The following is a 12,855-nucleotide window of genomic DNA, read 5'->3' on the forward strand; positions in this document are numbered from 1 at the left end:
ATTATATTTAGGTATTTTGATGCGTACCGCATGGACATCAACGCTAGTAGAAATCAAAATCTCGACCAAAGATGTATGCAGCCATGCATTAATATTACATGAGTTAACCGTTGCTACAATGACTAATATATTTTCACAAAACTACTACATGACCAAATGATTTTCTTAACCAAATTTCACCAAATTTTTTAAAAATAAGAATATCATTTTTCTTATCCATTTTTTTTTTTGAAAAACACAAAAATAGAATTTATTATAGGCTAGGAAAAGAAACAAAAACAAAACAAAAATACTCAACACAAATAAAAAACAAACCAAAGTACAAAACACAAATAAAGAACAAACTAAAATACTCAATACCTTCTCTCTACTTTTTCTCCTGTTTCTTATTCTCAAATTCTCTTGTTTCATTCAAATAATCAAATGTTCTTTTTTTCATTTTTTTTGTTCCTTTGAAATTTGCTATTAATTGAGGAATTCATTCAAGCAAACAAGTTTTGAAATTAAATTGTACAGAAATATAATACATCAATTATTTAAATTATACATATTTTTAATTGAATGCTATAGAAAAATAACACTTAAATTTTAATTAAGAAATAGAAATATAAGCAAAATAATATAAAAATTATTTTGAATGATGCCGCTTTTTTAATTATTGAATAACACAAATAAAAAAATCAAATGAAAAAGCATATAAACATTAGTTGGATAATACAAAAACGTAGCTTGAACAACACCTAAACTATTTCGTGTTTATCGTCATAAAATTATGTATTTGCTTACAATGTTTCTCTTAAAAGATTTATGTGTCTACATTTAAAAAATTTATGTGATTATCACTGATAAATTTCGGTATTTATTTCTTTTTCTCTTAAAAGATTTGTGTGTTTACATTGAAGATTGTAGTGTTTTCTTATGTTTTTCTGTGTGGTTGCTTTAAAAATTTTGTATTTATCATTAAAATTTTTTTGAAGTTATTGTCAAAAAGTTTGTGTTTTTTCCCCTATATTTCTTTTAAAAAAATTTGTTGTGTTTACTTTTAAAATTTTCTATGTTTATTGTAAAAAAATTTATACGTTTATCATTAATAAATTTCTACGTTTGCTTCTTATATTTCTCTTCAAAAAGTTGTGCGTTTACTTTTAAATTTTTTATTTATTTATCGTCATAAAAGTTTTGTATTTATTATAGACAAAAGTTATGTGTTTATTATTTTTTATATTTCTCTTAAAAATTTATCTTTAAAAAAATTATGTATTTATCGTCACAAACTTTATATATTATTATCTCTAATAAATTTATACGTTTGTTTTATATGTTTCTCTTAAAATATTTGTGTTTATTTAAAAAAAAAATTGTAGCGTTACAAATTTTTTTTAAAAATACATTTCTTCTTTTTTTTTCTTTTTTTTCTGTTGCTCTTATTTATTCTTTTTCTCATAAAATTTTCAAAATACATAAAGAAATAAAAAAATAAAAGGTACAAGAGTAGAAGACGACAATACACAAAAAAAAAATGCGCAAAAGAAAGAAGACGATAAAAGCAATATACCGTAGAAGAAAAAAACAAAAGAGTGGCGCATATAACAAGTATAACAAGATTTGATAACTCAAAAGTTCTAATTTTTATTAGAATGATCCATACATATATAAAATTTTAGATCTACTATATATTCAAGTTTTATTGTCATTTAAATCTAATTAAGTAGGTCTAATACCAATGAAAATCGTTCTTACTGAATGAGCGTGGAGTATGTACCCAAAACCCCAAACATACATTACCTCTTGCTTCGAATTCTAATATGAAAAATCATTTATATCTTCTACTCAAAATTGCAATAATAAGGAAATTTGAAATCTCTCTCAAAATCTCTCAAAAAATTCTTTCAAAAAACTACAGGAAAATTCAGTGTTGCGTTTGAGATCATAAAAAAAACACAAAAATAGAATAATATAGATTCCTTAAGATACTAATAAAACTACTTGTTCATTATGTTCAGTTTTCTCCTTCACATTTCTTGCATTTCTCGCATTTCTACTAGTTTAGTTTAGGATTTAGTGGATTGAGTTGGTTTATTTAATAGATCGAGTTTCTCTAATTCAATTTTTTCTTGTTTTTCTCTCTCTATAACTATGACATCGAATGAAACTGCAGTAGTTGTGGTGCATTTTAATTAAGGTTCATTTAGTTTCGTTTCATGAAGTTATTTTGGTTTATTAAGTAATTTCGGTTCATTTCTTAGTTTAATTGAGGTTCATTTGGTTTTGTTTTGCTTGAATTTGCTGAACTTATTCATGTGTGCTTGTTTAGTTAGTTATAGCTCTGATATTTGTCAGCTGTATACACTTGAATAATTTATAATAAGATGCAATTTTTTCTTACAGTGTATGTGTTAGTTGTAATTTTCTTATCACTCATTAGTCATTACTCTAATCGTGTTTTGTCAAGGGATGTGTTTAGTACTTGATAACTATTTTTGTTCTCTTTTTTAATGAATGTTAGGATATAATTTTTTTTTCACTGCAACATTTTGCTAACATCTTTATTGGTTCTGATTTTCTTTGCACTACAAGAAAATATTGATTTTGCCATACTTTTAAAGCGTGGCGAAAGGTTAAAAAAAGCATGGCGATAGCTTTTTGCCACGCGTTTTGAGCTATTGGCACGCTTTTGAAAGGCTCACATGTGCATGCGTATCGGTTGCACTATCGCCACGCTTTTGTTGACCTATCACCACGCTTTATTTTTTGCCACACTTTTAAAGATCGCCACGCGTAAATGTATAGCATATATGCCAGATATGGCCACGCTTTTAAAGCGTGCCAAGAGAGAGAGATATGGTCACGCGTTTAAAGCGTGCCAAGATTGAGAGATATGGCCACGCCTTTAAAGCATGCCAAGAGTGAGAGATATGGCCACACTTTTAAGGCGTGGCTTGCCCGCTAGAACCTTTTGCCATGCTTTCAAAGCGTGGCCTATTCCTTTGTCAAATTAATAAAAAATGGAGAAAATAAGAAAATATAAAAAAAATTAATTTTTTTTATTAATTTTCATGAATTATTTGCATGATATTATAATCGGTGAAACATCTTAAAAAATGACTCTGAAACTTCATTCTTAATGCAAACCCTTTCTAAATCAGCTGCAAGTTCTTCCATCATCACTCACACTTCGTCCGGCCCTATATCTATCTTCTCAGTCAGTATTGTCTTCCTGAATCTGAACCCTTCACACCTCTTTGGTTCCCCTTTGAATATTTCCGTCGATAAGTACTCGTGAGCCCAAAATGCATACTCCATATCTTGCACTGGAAACAACAAAATTTCAAAATCAAAACCACACAGATATATGAGAAATATAGAGCCAAATGCATCAACTTACAAGATAATATGATATCATTTTACAGTGTTAATAAATCAAATATGTCACTCTCCCTAGTCACTAACTATTAAAATTTTTAGATATTCTAAATTGAAATTAAATTATGCAGTGATTAAGATATTCTAAATTTTTCTACAGGAGTCTCCACTAGTCAAAATTGAGTAAAAAATTAAGGTTAAATTATACAGTTGGTCCCTACACTTTAGTGAAATTGCAACTTAGTCCCTACACTTTAAAAGTTTATAATTGAGTCCATAAAGAAAATTAAAATTTGTAATTTAGTTCCCGCTGCTCAAAAAGTATTTGATTTAATAGAATATTCTCAGCATATTCCTATTTTAAACATATGAGCTGCACATGTTTGACAATAGGGACCAATTTGCAATTTTAGTGAAAGTATAGGGACCAACCGTGTAATTTAACTATTTGAAAATGACCAAAAACTCCCTAAGCTATCTGAACCCACCCCGCCCCTCCCCAGCTCTCTCACTCTCACTTTCTCACTTTACAAAATGGTACCCCAACCCCAACCCCAGTGCTCTTTATCACCTCGGCTCACCATTGACGTGCCTCTCGCTTCCGTCGCCGCGCATCGGATTCACCGATAAATTGAGTTACTATTTTTATGTTGATTTGTTGTTATTTTTTTCTTAGACATTGAATTGTTTGCTTTGAGCATGTTTGGGATTGGAATTGTTCTCTTTCATTTATCGGTGTTCAGTATCGGGATTGGAAGAGAAGAAAAAGTCGTTGGATGAGAGAGGTGAGTTGGAGGAAAGAGGCGAGACCCGACCCGTGAGCACAAATGCGGTGGATCCGGCATGACAACGGTGAATCGAGGTGAGTAGGGGTGTTCGCGGTGCGGTTTGGATTGGATGATTTTTTTAAAAAGTCTGATCCAATCTTATCCAATTTTGAGCAGTTTGGATTGGATTGAATTTGCAGTTTTGTAAATTAAAAAAATTATGTATATAACAAGTCTCAACATCAAATTTTAAATAACCAACAATGACATAACAAGTCTTAACAATATCTTAAAAAACTAACGATAACATAACAATAGAAATAAAATTATAGGTTAGTTAAAATAAATAAATCACATTTTGAACATAAAATATTTATTAAATAATAATACATGAAAAATATAAAAATGTATAACAGATTGAATATGTTATAAGTATAATTATAAATATAATAATAAAACAATAATATTATAACACATTGTGTGGTTTGGATTGGATTGGATCGGTTGTGAAAGTAGATCCGAAATCCGATCTGATCTAGCGGTTTGCAAAAATTAAAATCCAACCAAACCCGAATTAGTGCGGTTTCAATCGATTTTCAGTTTAGATTGGATTGGATGAGCGGTTTAATTTAGATCGGTTTGGATTTGAACACCCATAGAGGTAAGAGACAGAGAGTGTTGGAGTTGGGGTATCGATTCGGAAAGTGAGAAAGTGAGAGTCAGAGAGCTGGAGAGGAGCGAGGTGGGTTCAGATAGTCTAGGGAGTTTTTGGTCATTTTCAAATAGTTAAATTACACGGTTGGTCCCCATACTTTCACTAAAATTGCAAATTGGTCCCTGTTATCAAACATGTGCAGCTTACATGTTTAAAATAGAGAATATGTTGAGAATATTCTATTAAATCAAACACTTTTTGAATGGTAGGGACTAAATTGTAAATTTTAATTCTCTTTAGGGACTCAATTATAAACTTTTAAAGTGTAGGGACTAATTTGCAATTTTACTGAAAGTGTAGGAACTAACTGTGTAATTTAACCAAAAATTAAGGCAGCTTTTTAATTGAAAAAAAAAGGAAAAAAGAAGAAAGAGAGTGACAAGGGATACCATGGAAAACAAAAAAAAAGAATACATCAAAATTCAGAAAAAAAGAAAAAATTACAAAGTAATGGAAGCAGAAAATAATGCAAAGCAATTGAAACTTTCACCTGTTGTACTGTTCTGTTCATCTCTAAATGACAATGGTGTAGAAGTGAAGTCTTTCTTCTCAACACACTCTTGCTGTTCATAAGCAAAAACAGTAACTAATGGTCAATTTTTTATGTCAAGGCATTAAGAATTGAAAATAGCAAAAAGCAATACAGACCTCATAAATTTCTACAAGATCCTTCTTACTTTTATTGTCATCCTGTAATCATTACCAAAATGATTTGCTAAGCTACATATCCATAAATATACAACCAAAATGTTTTATACATCTATTTAGTTAAACCAAAAATGAAATTCCATGAAACTCACCAAGTGAATCAACAAAATCTCTTCCAGTTGTGCCTCAATTTCTCTCTTTTATCATCAAAACTTTCCAAATAAACTTAGTCATGTCACTTTGCAAACTATATCAACAACATGTTCGTTATATGGGTTTAAATTAATTAAATCATTTAACTCTGATCGATGCATTTTCGCAAAAAGTTTGAGTATAGATTTTTTAAGTAAAATTACTTTTTGCAAAGGTAAAGACAACCGATAGTTATATTTGGATTATATATAGTAAAATTATTTTTTTGATTAAATCATATTTTAGAAATCCAGTGATGCTACTTGTATAAGCAGTTTTAATAATTAAGTATAATTAAGTTTTAATAATTAAGTATAATTAAGTTGGTTCAAGTCAAACAAAAATCATTCACATAACATTTGTATACTTATTTTCTTTTCTTCCGTGTTTCTTTTTGTCGACATAACACAAAAAGTTTTGTTAAAATATACAAAAAATTATTAATAGAACATAAAAATTTTTGCACATAGCATAAAAACTTATGAATATAGTACAAAAAATTTTTACTACACAATTCAAAATTTTCTGTTATTACAATTTGTAACACCCTACCACACAGAGTCTTATGCTTAAGTCATAAAATTGAGGTGGCAAGGTATTATGACCTCTAAAAGTAAAATATATATAATAATAATAATAAGAGATAATATACTAGGAGTATTGAAAGATAGGTAAAACAAAATCGCAAAATCAAAAAGTGCAACCCTCAGAAAATGTGGTTACTTGCATGAGAAGAAAACTAAAGCTCAACAACAAATATGGTTACTTGCAATGAGTAGAGGGTTAATAATACAAAATAACAAGCTTCTAACTCAGCCTGCGAAGCCATGGCTGGCCGGAGAATATTCATATACATATACGAGTATCCCAAATACCCAAAATACATAATTAAGAATATATATATATATATCAAAGTAACAAAAGGGGATTCCAAAGTAAACCACTTCGTCGCAGAAACTTCAGACGCTTACCGAGATGCCGCTCGACCTGCATCTGAAAACAACAACACAGTATGGGATGAGAACTGAAGGTTCTCAGCATGGTAAAGGTGCCACGCACATAATATATAAGGTCATGAGAATGCCAGAAGCAATCCTAGAACGCCAACTCTCAAATTATAAAGCTTAAATTACTAAACAAAAATCATAAAAAGGATGGTCTTCTAGGGAATTCTAAACCTAGCTTAAACTTTAACCTTAACTCTAACATTTCCATCTTTCCTCCGTACCTACATCTCTGATGATTCGCATAAACAAAACAAACAGACAAGGCAAGCACAGGTAGAAAACAAGTAGTTCAAGTAACAACTACAACAATTAGCAGAATATAATCAATTAGGCATTCCCAATTAAGGCATAGCAAACAAAGCACACATATGCATATGATGAATGTCTATCCTATTGGCCGTGAGCTCACGTGTTGGTTACTTTGCCAGAACCCGACACATCTAGTAGCTAACCCAGACATTGGTCTCTAGGTTGCGCATCTCTAGGAGGATCATAAATGAAGGAGAGTGCCTTTCCATCTACTCCTGGAGGTTTCACGAAGGAGAGTGCCTTTCCACATTGAAGGAGTGTTCCTTTCCACCTTGCAACTAGGAAGAATGTGGGAGAAACAATACGAAGGAGAGTGCCTTTCTACCTTTCCCACATCTGCATCACGACAAGAAAGGGAACTTCCGTCCTCAACTTGCCATATTGACCATTTCAGTCACACACAATCATTCTCAAATCTCATCACTTATCATCATCATTTCCTTACATTCGTTCTTTATAGCCATAGCAATATGTATTCATTTAGCTTTCAAATCATTCTCTTATAATTCAACACGTTTACCCTTTCCAGGTCCCGACCAAACCAATTCTTGTAACACCCTCACTACCAGAATGTCATGCTTTCGGCTGTGCCACTCTGATAGCAAGGAGTATTACGGCTATTTTATATATTTAATATTAAAATAAGAGCCTGTGACTCGACACGCTAATTTCTTTTAAAACCGAAAAATAAATACTTTATCTTAAAAAAAAAACAAGCGGGCATAGATTCATATACAAGACTCCTTACATAATATCTTATAATATAATATATACATATAAAACATACAACTCCTATCCCTCTTATAAAATTGTAATAACAAAGACGAGGGAAGAAAATAATCTAATTAATACAACAACATATAAACCAAACACATGATAACTCTTCATAATGCTTCTTCATCCGGTTCCTGAAAAGGTAAAGCTGTAGGGGGTGAGAACCTAACCACACGGTCTCACCACGGAGTTTCAAAGTTTTCATAAGAAGATATTTAATAAGAAAACTGTTTTCAAACTTAGTGATTATCATTGCCTTATGAATCTTTTAAAAACCAATAGGTAATCGTTCAAAACCTTTTCAAAGAAACAATGTTTAATCTTTCAGAAATTCGAAACATTTCCTTCTTTATAAGAAAATCTCAATCAGAAACAAGCCACGCAATCAAACAACACAATCATTAATTCAGCACCAAAGTTCATTCTCAAATGTGGCACGCCAGGACAAACACAGGCAAGACAGACAAGGAAGGCACATGTTTAGGTAGCAGTTATAGCAAATAGTTCAAGTAGCAGTTAAGAACAGTTTAGCAATTAGGCAAACCAAAACAAGTTCAAACCCAAACAAAGCATACAAATGCATATGATGCATGCCTGTCCTATAGCTGATGAGGCTCATCCGTCGGTTATCCAGCCAACTAGACAAGTCTGAATTGAACTTAGACTGTCCCCGACGTGCATCCCCAAGAGTCTATGCATAGCTTTTTCTCAAATAATCAATATTGCTCAATGGAGGTTACATTCTCGGGAATTTATATAGTGTTCGGTCACACTTACGTCGTAGGGTCAACAGAGTATCTCAACATTCTCAACATCATAATCATTCGTCAATCCAAATCTCATTTCCAAATTCATTCAAAAACTATATTTCAAAGAAAATCTTCATCGTTCTTCTTTTCATTCCGTTCACTAATAATTCCCAATCCAAAACATAACTCTTCCTTTGATAAATGAAGTAATCTTAAATCATGTAATACTTAAAATTAAATATTTTAAAATAACTACTTCAAATGAAACTTCTAATTTTATAAAATTTCGGCAACATCTCCTCTAAAACTCGGATTCTGCCACCCCTTTTCGGGTCCCATCCAAACATTTCTCAAACCTTTTTCTCAACCATTCCCAAATCTCATTCATTTCCAAGATTCAACCAGTTCCAATATCAAATTGTTTTCAAAGTGAATCAGTGCCAATAATAAATCTCTTTTTAGAGTCAAACCAGCTCAAATACTAAATCATTTATAAAGTCAGACTAACTCAAAATTAAACCGTTTCCAAAATTAATTCAGTTTCATATTCCAAATCATTTCTAAAGCTGATTCATTTACATTATCAAAAATAGCTTCAAAACCAAGAAAGCCATTTTTTCATAATAATCAACTAAATAACCTTTCAAACTAATTTCTTTTCAGCAATCACAAACTACTCAAACAATCAAGCAATTAGTCATTCAGTCCAGCAAACAACCACATTTATAAGACAATCATAATCACAAGTATATGTTTCTCACATTAATATCTATTTATAACAACTCTGTAATGTAAAATAAATTTTAGGAAAAACCCATACCTCGATGTATCAATCGCAGAATTTAACTCAATAATCCCCTTTATCCCCAATTCACGGCAGCAGCAGCGATCTTAGCAGCTCCATTATCAATTATGACTTTGCAATAGATAAATCAACGATGGCTAGAATGGAAACATATTTCTGTAATTAGAGTAAGGGTAGCACAAGAAAACCAAATAGCAGTAGGATAAAGGCAAAAACATTATAAATTTCAGAATTAAAGGAGTTGAAATCAAAATAGGAAGAATAGTGCTACTGGAGACAACACTCAGTAGTTCCAAACAAGGGCAGCAGCACCGAGATATGACAATAGTGACTCTGGTAAATAAAACGAATCAAAACTAGCTGCATAAATAAAATGGCACAAAGAAGAATCAAAGCGACCTTACCCATAACTTACCAGGATGAAAAGTAATGGCTAAAACGTCTCTCACTACAATCAATCAGCAACAAGGACACAACAAGGTTCATCACTAAAAACGGCAGTAACTACAAGCTCCGGAACACCGATAGTAACAGCAGCAGCATCGGAGGTATCCATCGCCACCTTCTTCCTTTTCTTGCTCGGACTCCTCCCTGCGGCAAATCCAACAGCAGCAACAACTCTCACGATAAGGTAAACTTAATAGATGAAGAAGCTGAAGTAGGGTTGGGGCTTACCAACAGATACAGGCTTGAAAGGTGGTTTCCAGCGCTAGCAGCGGCGGCGAGGAGCTCCGACACGCAGCAGCCGCACGAGCTGAATGACGGCAAGCCCATCAACACGGCGGCGATGGCAGCTCCGCGACGGTTTCCTTCGCGCGCGTTCCCCTATTCGCGACTCAAACGGCGGCGCGTCGGTGGCCATGGAAGCACCGTGACAACAAGGAGTCACCTCCCTCTTGCGCGACGCTCCTCCTGGTTCTCCCTCTCTCAGACGCGACTCTTCCTCTCCAAACGACGTGATGGCAGCGGCGGCACCAAGTCCTGCGGCACCGTTCCTCCCTCTCTCTTCTCCCTCGTCCTCTGTCTCCCTCTCTGTTCTCCATTTTTCCTTGAGCTCCCTCAACGTTTTCTTTCTTTCTTTTTGTTTGAGGTTGCTTTTGTATAGTGTTTGTGTTTGCGGAAGGGAAGGAAAATGATAGGGGCTAGGGTTTTCATTTGGGTGCAGGGAGTGATTTTAAGTATAATTGGGTTAGGGTTAGGCTTTTTGGGAATTTTAGGATTAATTTAGGTTTATTTTAATTAAATTAAAACTTACCGTCGTAATTTGAAATTCAATTAAATCTTTAAAATTATTTTAAAATATTATTTGTTGTATAATAATACTAATTGATTCTCAATCAATTACTCTAATTGAAAATATATGGTAATATAATTAATTTTTTTTACTTTTAACTTAAAGTATTAAATGATATAAATATAAAGTATCTAAAATCGAATCATATAAAATTTTTATTATTTTCTAACTACTAACTTTATAATTTAAATATAGAAAATAATTCAATAATTATAAAATTAAAAAAATTCTAATTTAAATAGCCAAACCTCATTATTTTTAAATTTCTAGAACTTTAAATCATAAATAGGAAAATAATTCATAGGTATAGAATTTGGCTAAAAACCTTAATTTGTTTCAAATCCAATTAATTGCCTTTAATTATTTTCAATAAGAATAATTTCTAAAACTAAAACTATAAATAAATATATAATTTGGGATTAGTTCAAAATAAGACTTTTCAAAAGTCTTGGTTCTTACAATTCTAACATTAAATCAATCACATAATACGAAGATTAATCTTTGACTTTCGGACCCATGACTATCAGTAAGACATCCTCGACACTCTATTTTCTTTTCTGTTTTTAATATAACAAATGAACTCGGAATTGGGCAAACTTTATATCCAGACGTTCAACTCGGAATAAGATTTCTAAAAACCCAAAAATCATAATTTTCTGATTTAACTAGCCTCAAGAACAGAGGAGAATTGCTAACTACTCTGCAGTGCTTTGAAACCAGAAAACAGCAGCAGCATATGATATCTAAAATTCCATATAAAATAATCAAATTCAATAGCCTTAAAAATTAATATGGTTCAACTTAACATATCCAGGTTTCTTTTCCAATTGGTTTCAGGTCAAAACCATTTTTAATGAAGGAGTTATGGAACTTGGAAGTTGAGTAACTTTCTGCAGAATTCTATTTTAAAAGCCAATGAACATGTCCTCTTCCAAGTCCCATAACTCACTCATTAAAATATGGACAGCCCTGAAATTTAAATCACATCTGATAAACATAATTAATTTTCACCTCCAATTGGTTGCACCTGAATATCCATCCATAATCAGAAGTTATAAACTCTCAAAGTTGTTGATCTAAGAAAACAGAATCTGGCTTTTATTGCATAACGCATCGTATTTCAAAAATTCATATCTTTAAAACCATAAGTCCAACCACTCTGAAATTTTATGACGTTAAAATAATAGGACTAAATTATTTAAAATTGTTTCCATTTCAAAATTCATTTTGAAACATTCGCAGCAGAGCCAACAAGTTACAACATATGTAATACCACTACAACACAACTCTACATCCTTTCATCATCCATCATACCTCAATTCTAAATAATTCTCATGCATAATTCCACAACTATATCATGAAGACCTTCAACAATTCATCATCTATACACATTCATTAATATCATTTTATCAACCATCATTAAATCATCATTTAACATTCAAATTTTCATTCTCAATATTAAAGAACAAATTCATACTCAACTTGGTTCATAGTTATCAACAAGGCACTAAGCAATTTACACCCTCATACATTCATTCTTATCCTATGGTCATCTAGCCTAAGTTTTCGCAGAACATTATATATTAAATACGCGAAACCTAAAGCATACCTTGGCCGATTTTCGCGTGTTGTCCAAAGCGAAACAACAACCAACACAGCCCCTCAAGCCCCCAAAATCATCAAAGCTCAAATATCCAACCTCCACAAAGTTCCAATGCTCACAATTCAAGCTCCAACATATACACTTATACACCTAATTTCACATATATCACCATACATACTCAAAATTCACAATCTAACATACTAGAACTGAAATTGGCTAGGGTTGATGAACCTTACCTTGTATGTGCCTCAATCAAACCAAAGCCTACCAATTCCTCAAGTCAATTTGATCTTATAACATCAATTTAACCAAAATCTTACCACACCAAAAACCCTAACATTTTAGATTTAAAGAACAGAGAATAGAAGATGAGTTTATGATTTCCTTACCTTGAAAGGTACCGGGCTTTGTAGAGCTCGTCGCTGCGAACGCGTGGCTACAAATGTTGCGACGATCAGAGCTCCGAATCAAAAGTTATTGGAATTTAATCAAAGCCAATGGTTTGTGAACTTAATACATGTTCTTCCCCCTTTGCTGAAATGTTTCAGCGTGAATGAAGTTGAAGAGAGAAGGGGCTGTCTTCCTTTAAGGCATAATGGGCTAAATTGGGCCTTGGGCTCATTTTGGGC

At 32.3% G+C, this 12,855-nt stretch overlaps 1 long non-coding RNA gene across 2 annotated transcripts; it reads right to left on the reverse strand.

Annotated features, from left to right (window-relative positions):
* Positions 1–7,723: 7,723 nt before the first annotated feature.
* Positions 7,724–10,458, reverse strand: LOC107475184 (uncharacterized). 2 transcript variants are annotated; one of them, XR_001589451.3, is made up of 4 exons: positions 10,005–10,458; positions 9,745–9,920; positions 9,345–9,466; positions 7,724–7,909 (listed from the first exon to the last, which is right to left on the reverse strand). It is a non-coding gene; the product is annotated as an uncharacterized LOC107475184 (long non-coding RNA). The 2 variants fall into 2 exon arrangements; XR_008005971.1 differs by having other exon boundaries at positions 9,345–9,920.
* Positions 10,459–12,855: the final 2,397 nt, after the last annotated feature.

This window comes from Arachis duranensis, chromosome 2 (genome assembly GCF_000817695.3).
Source record: "Arachis duranensis cultivar V14167 chromosome 2, aradu.V14167.gnm2.J7QH, whole genome shotgun sequence".
NCBI lineage: Eukaryota > Viridiplantae > Streptophyta > Magnoliopsida > Fabales > Fabaceae > Arachis > Arachis duranensis.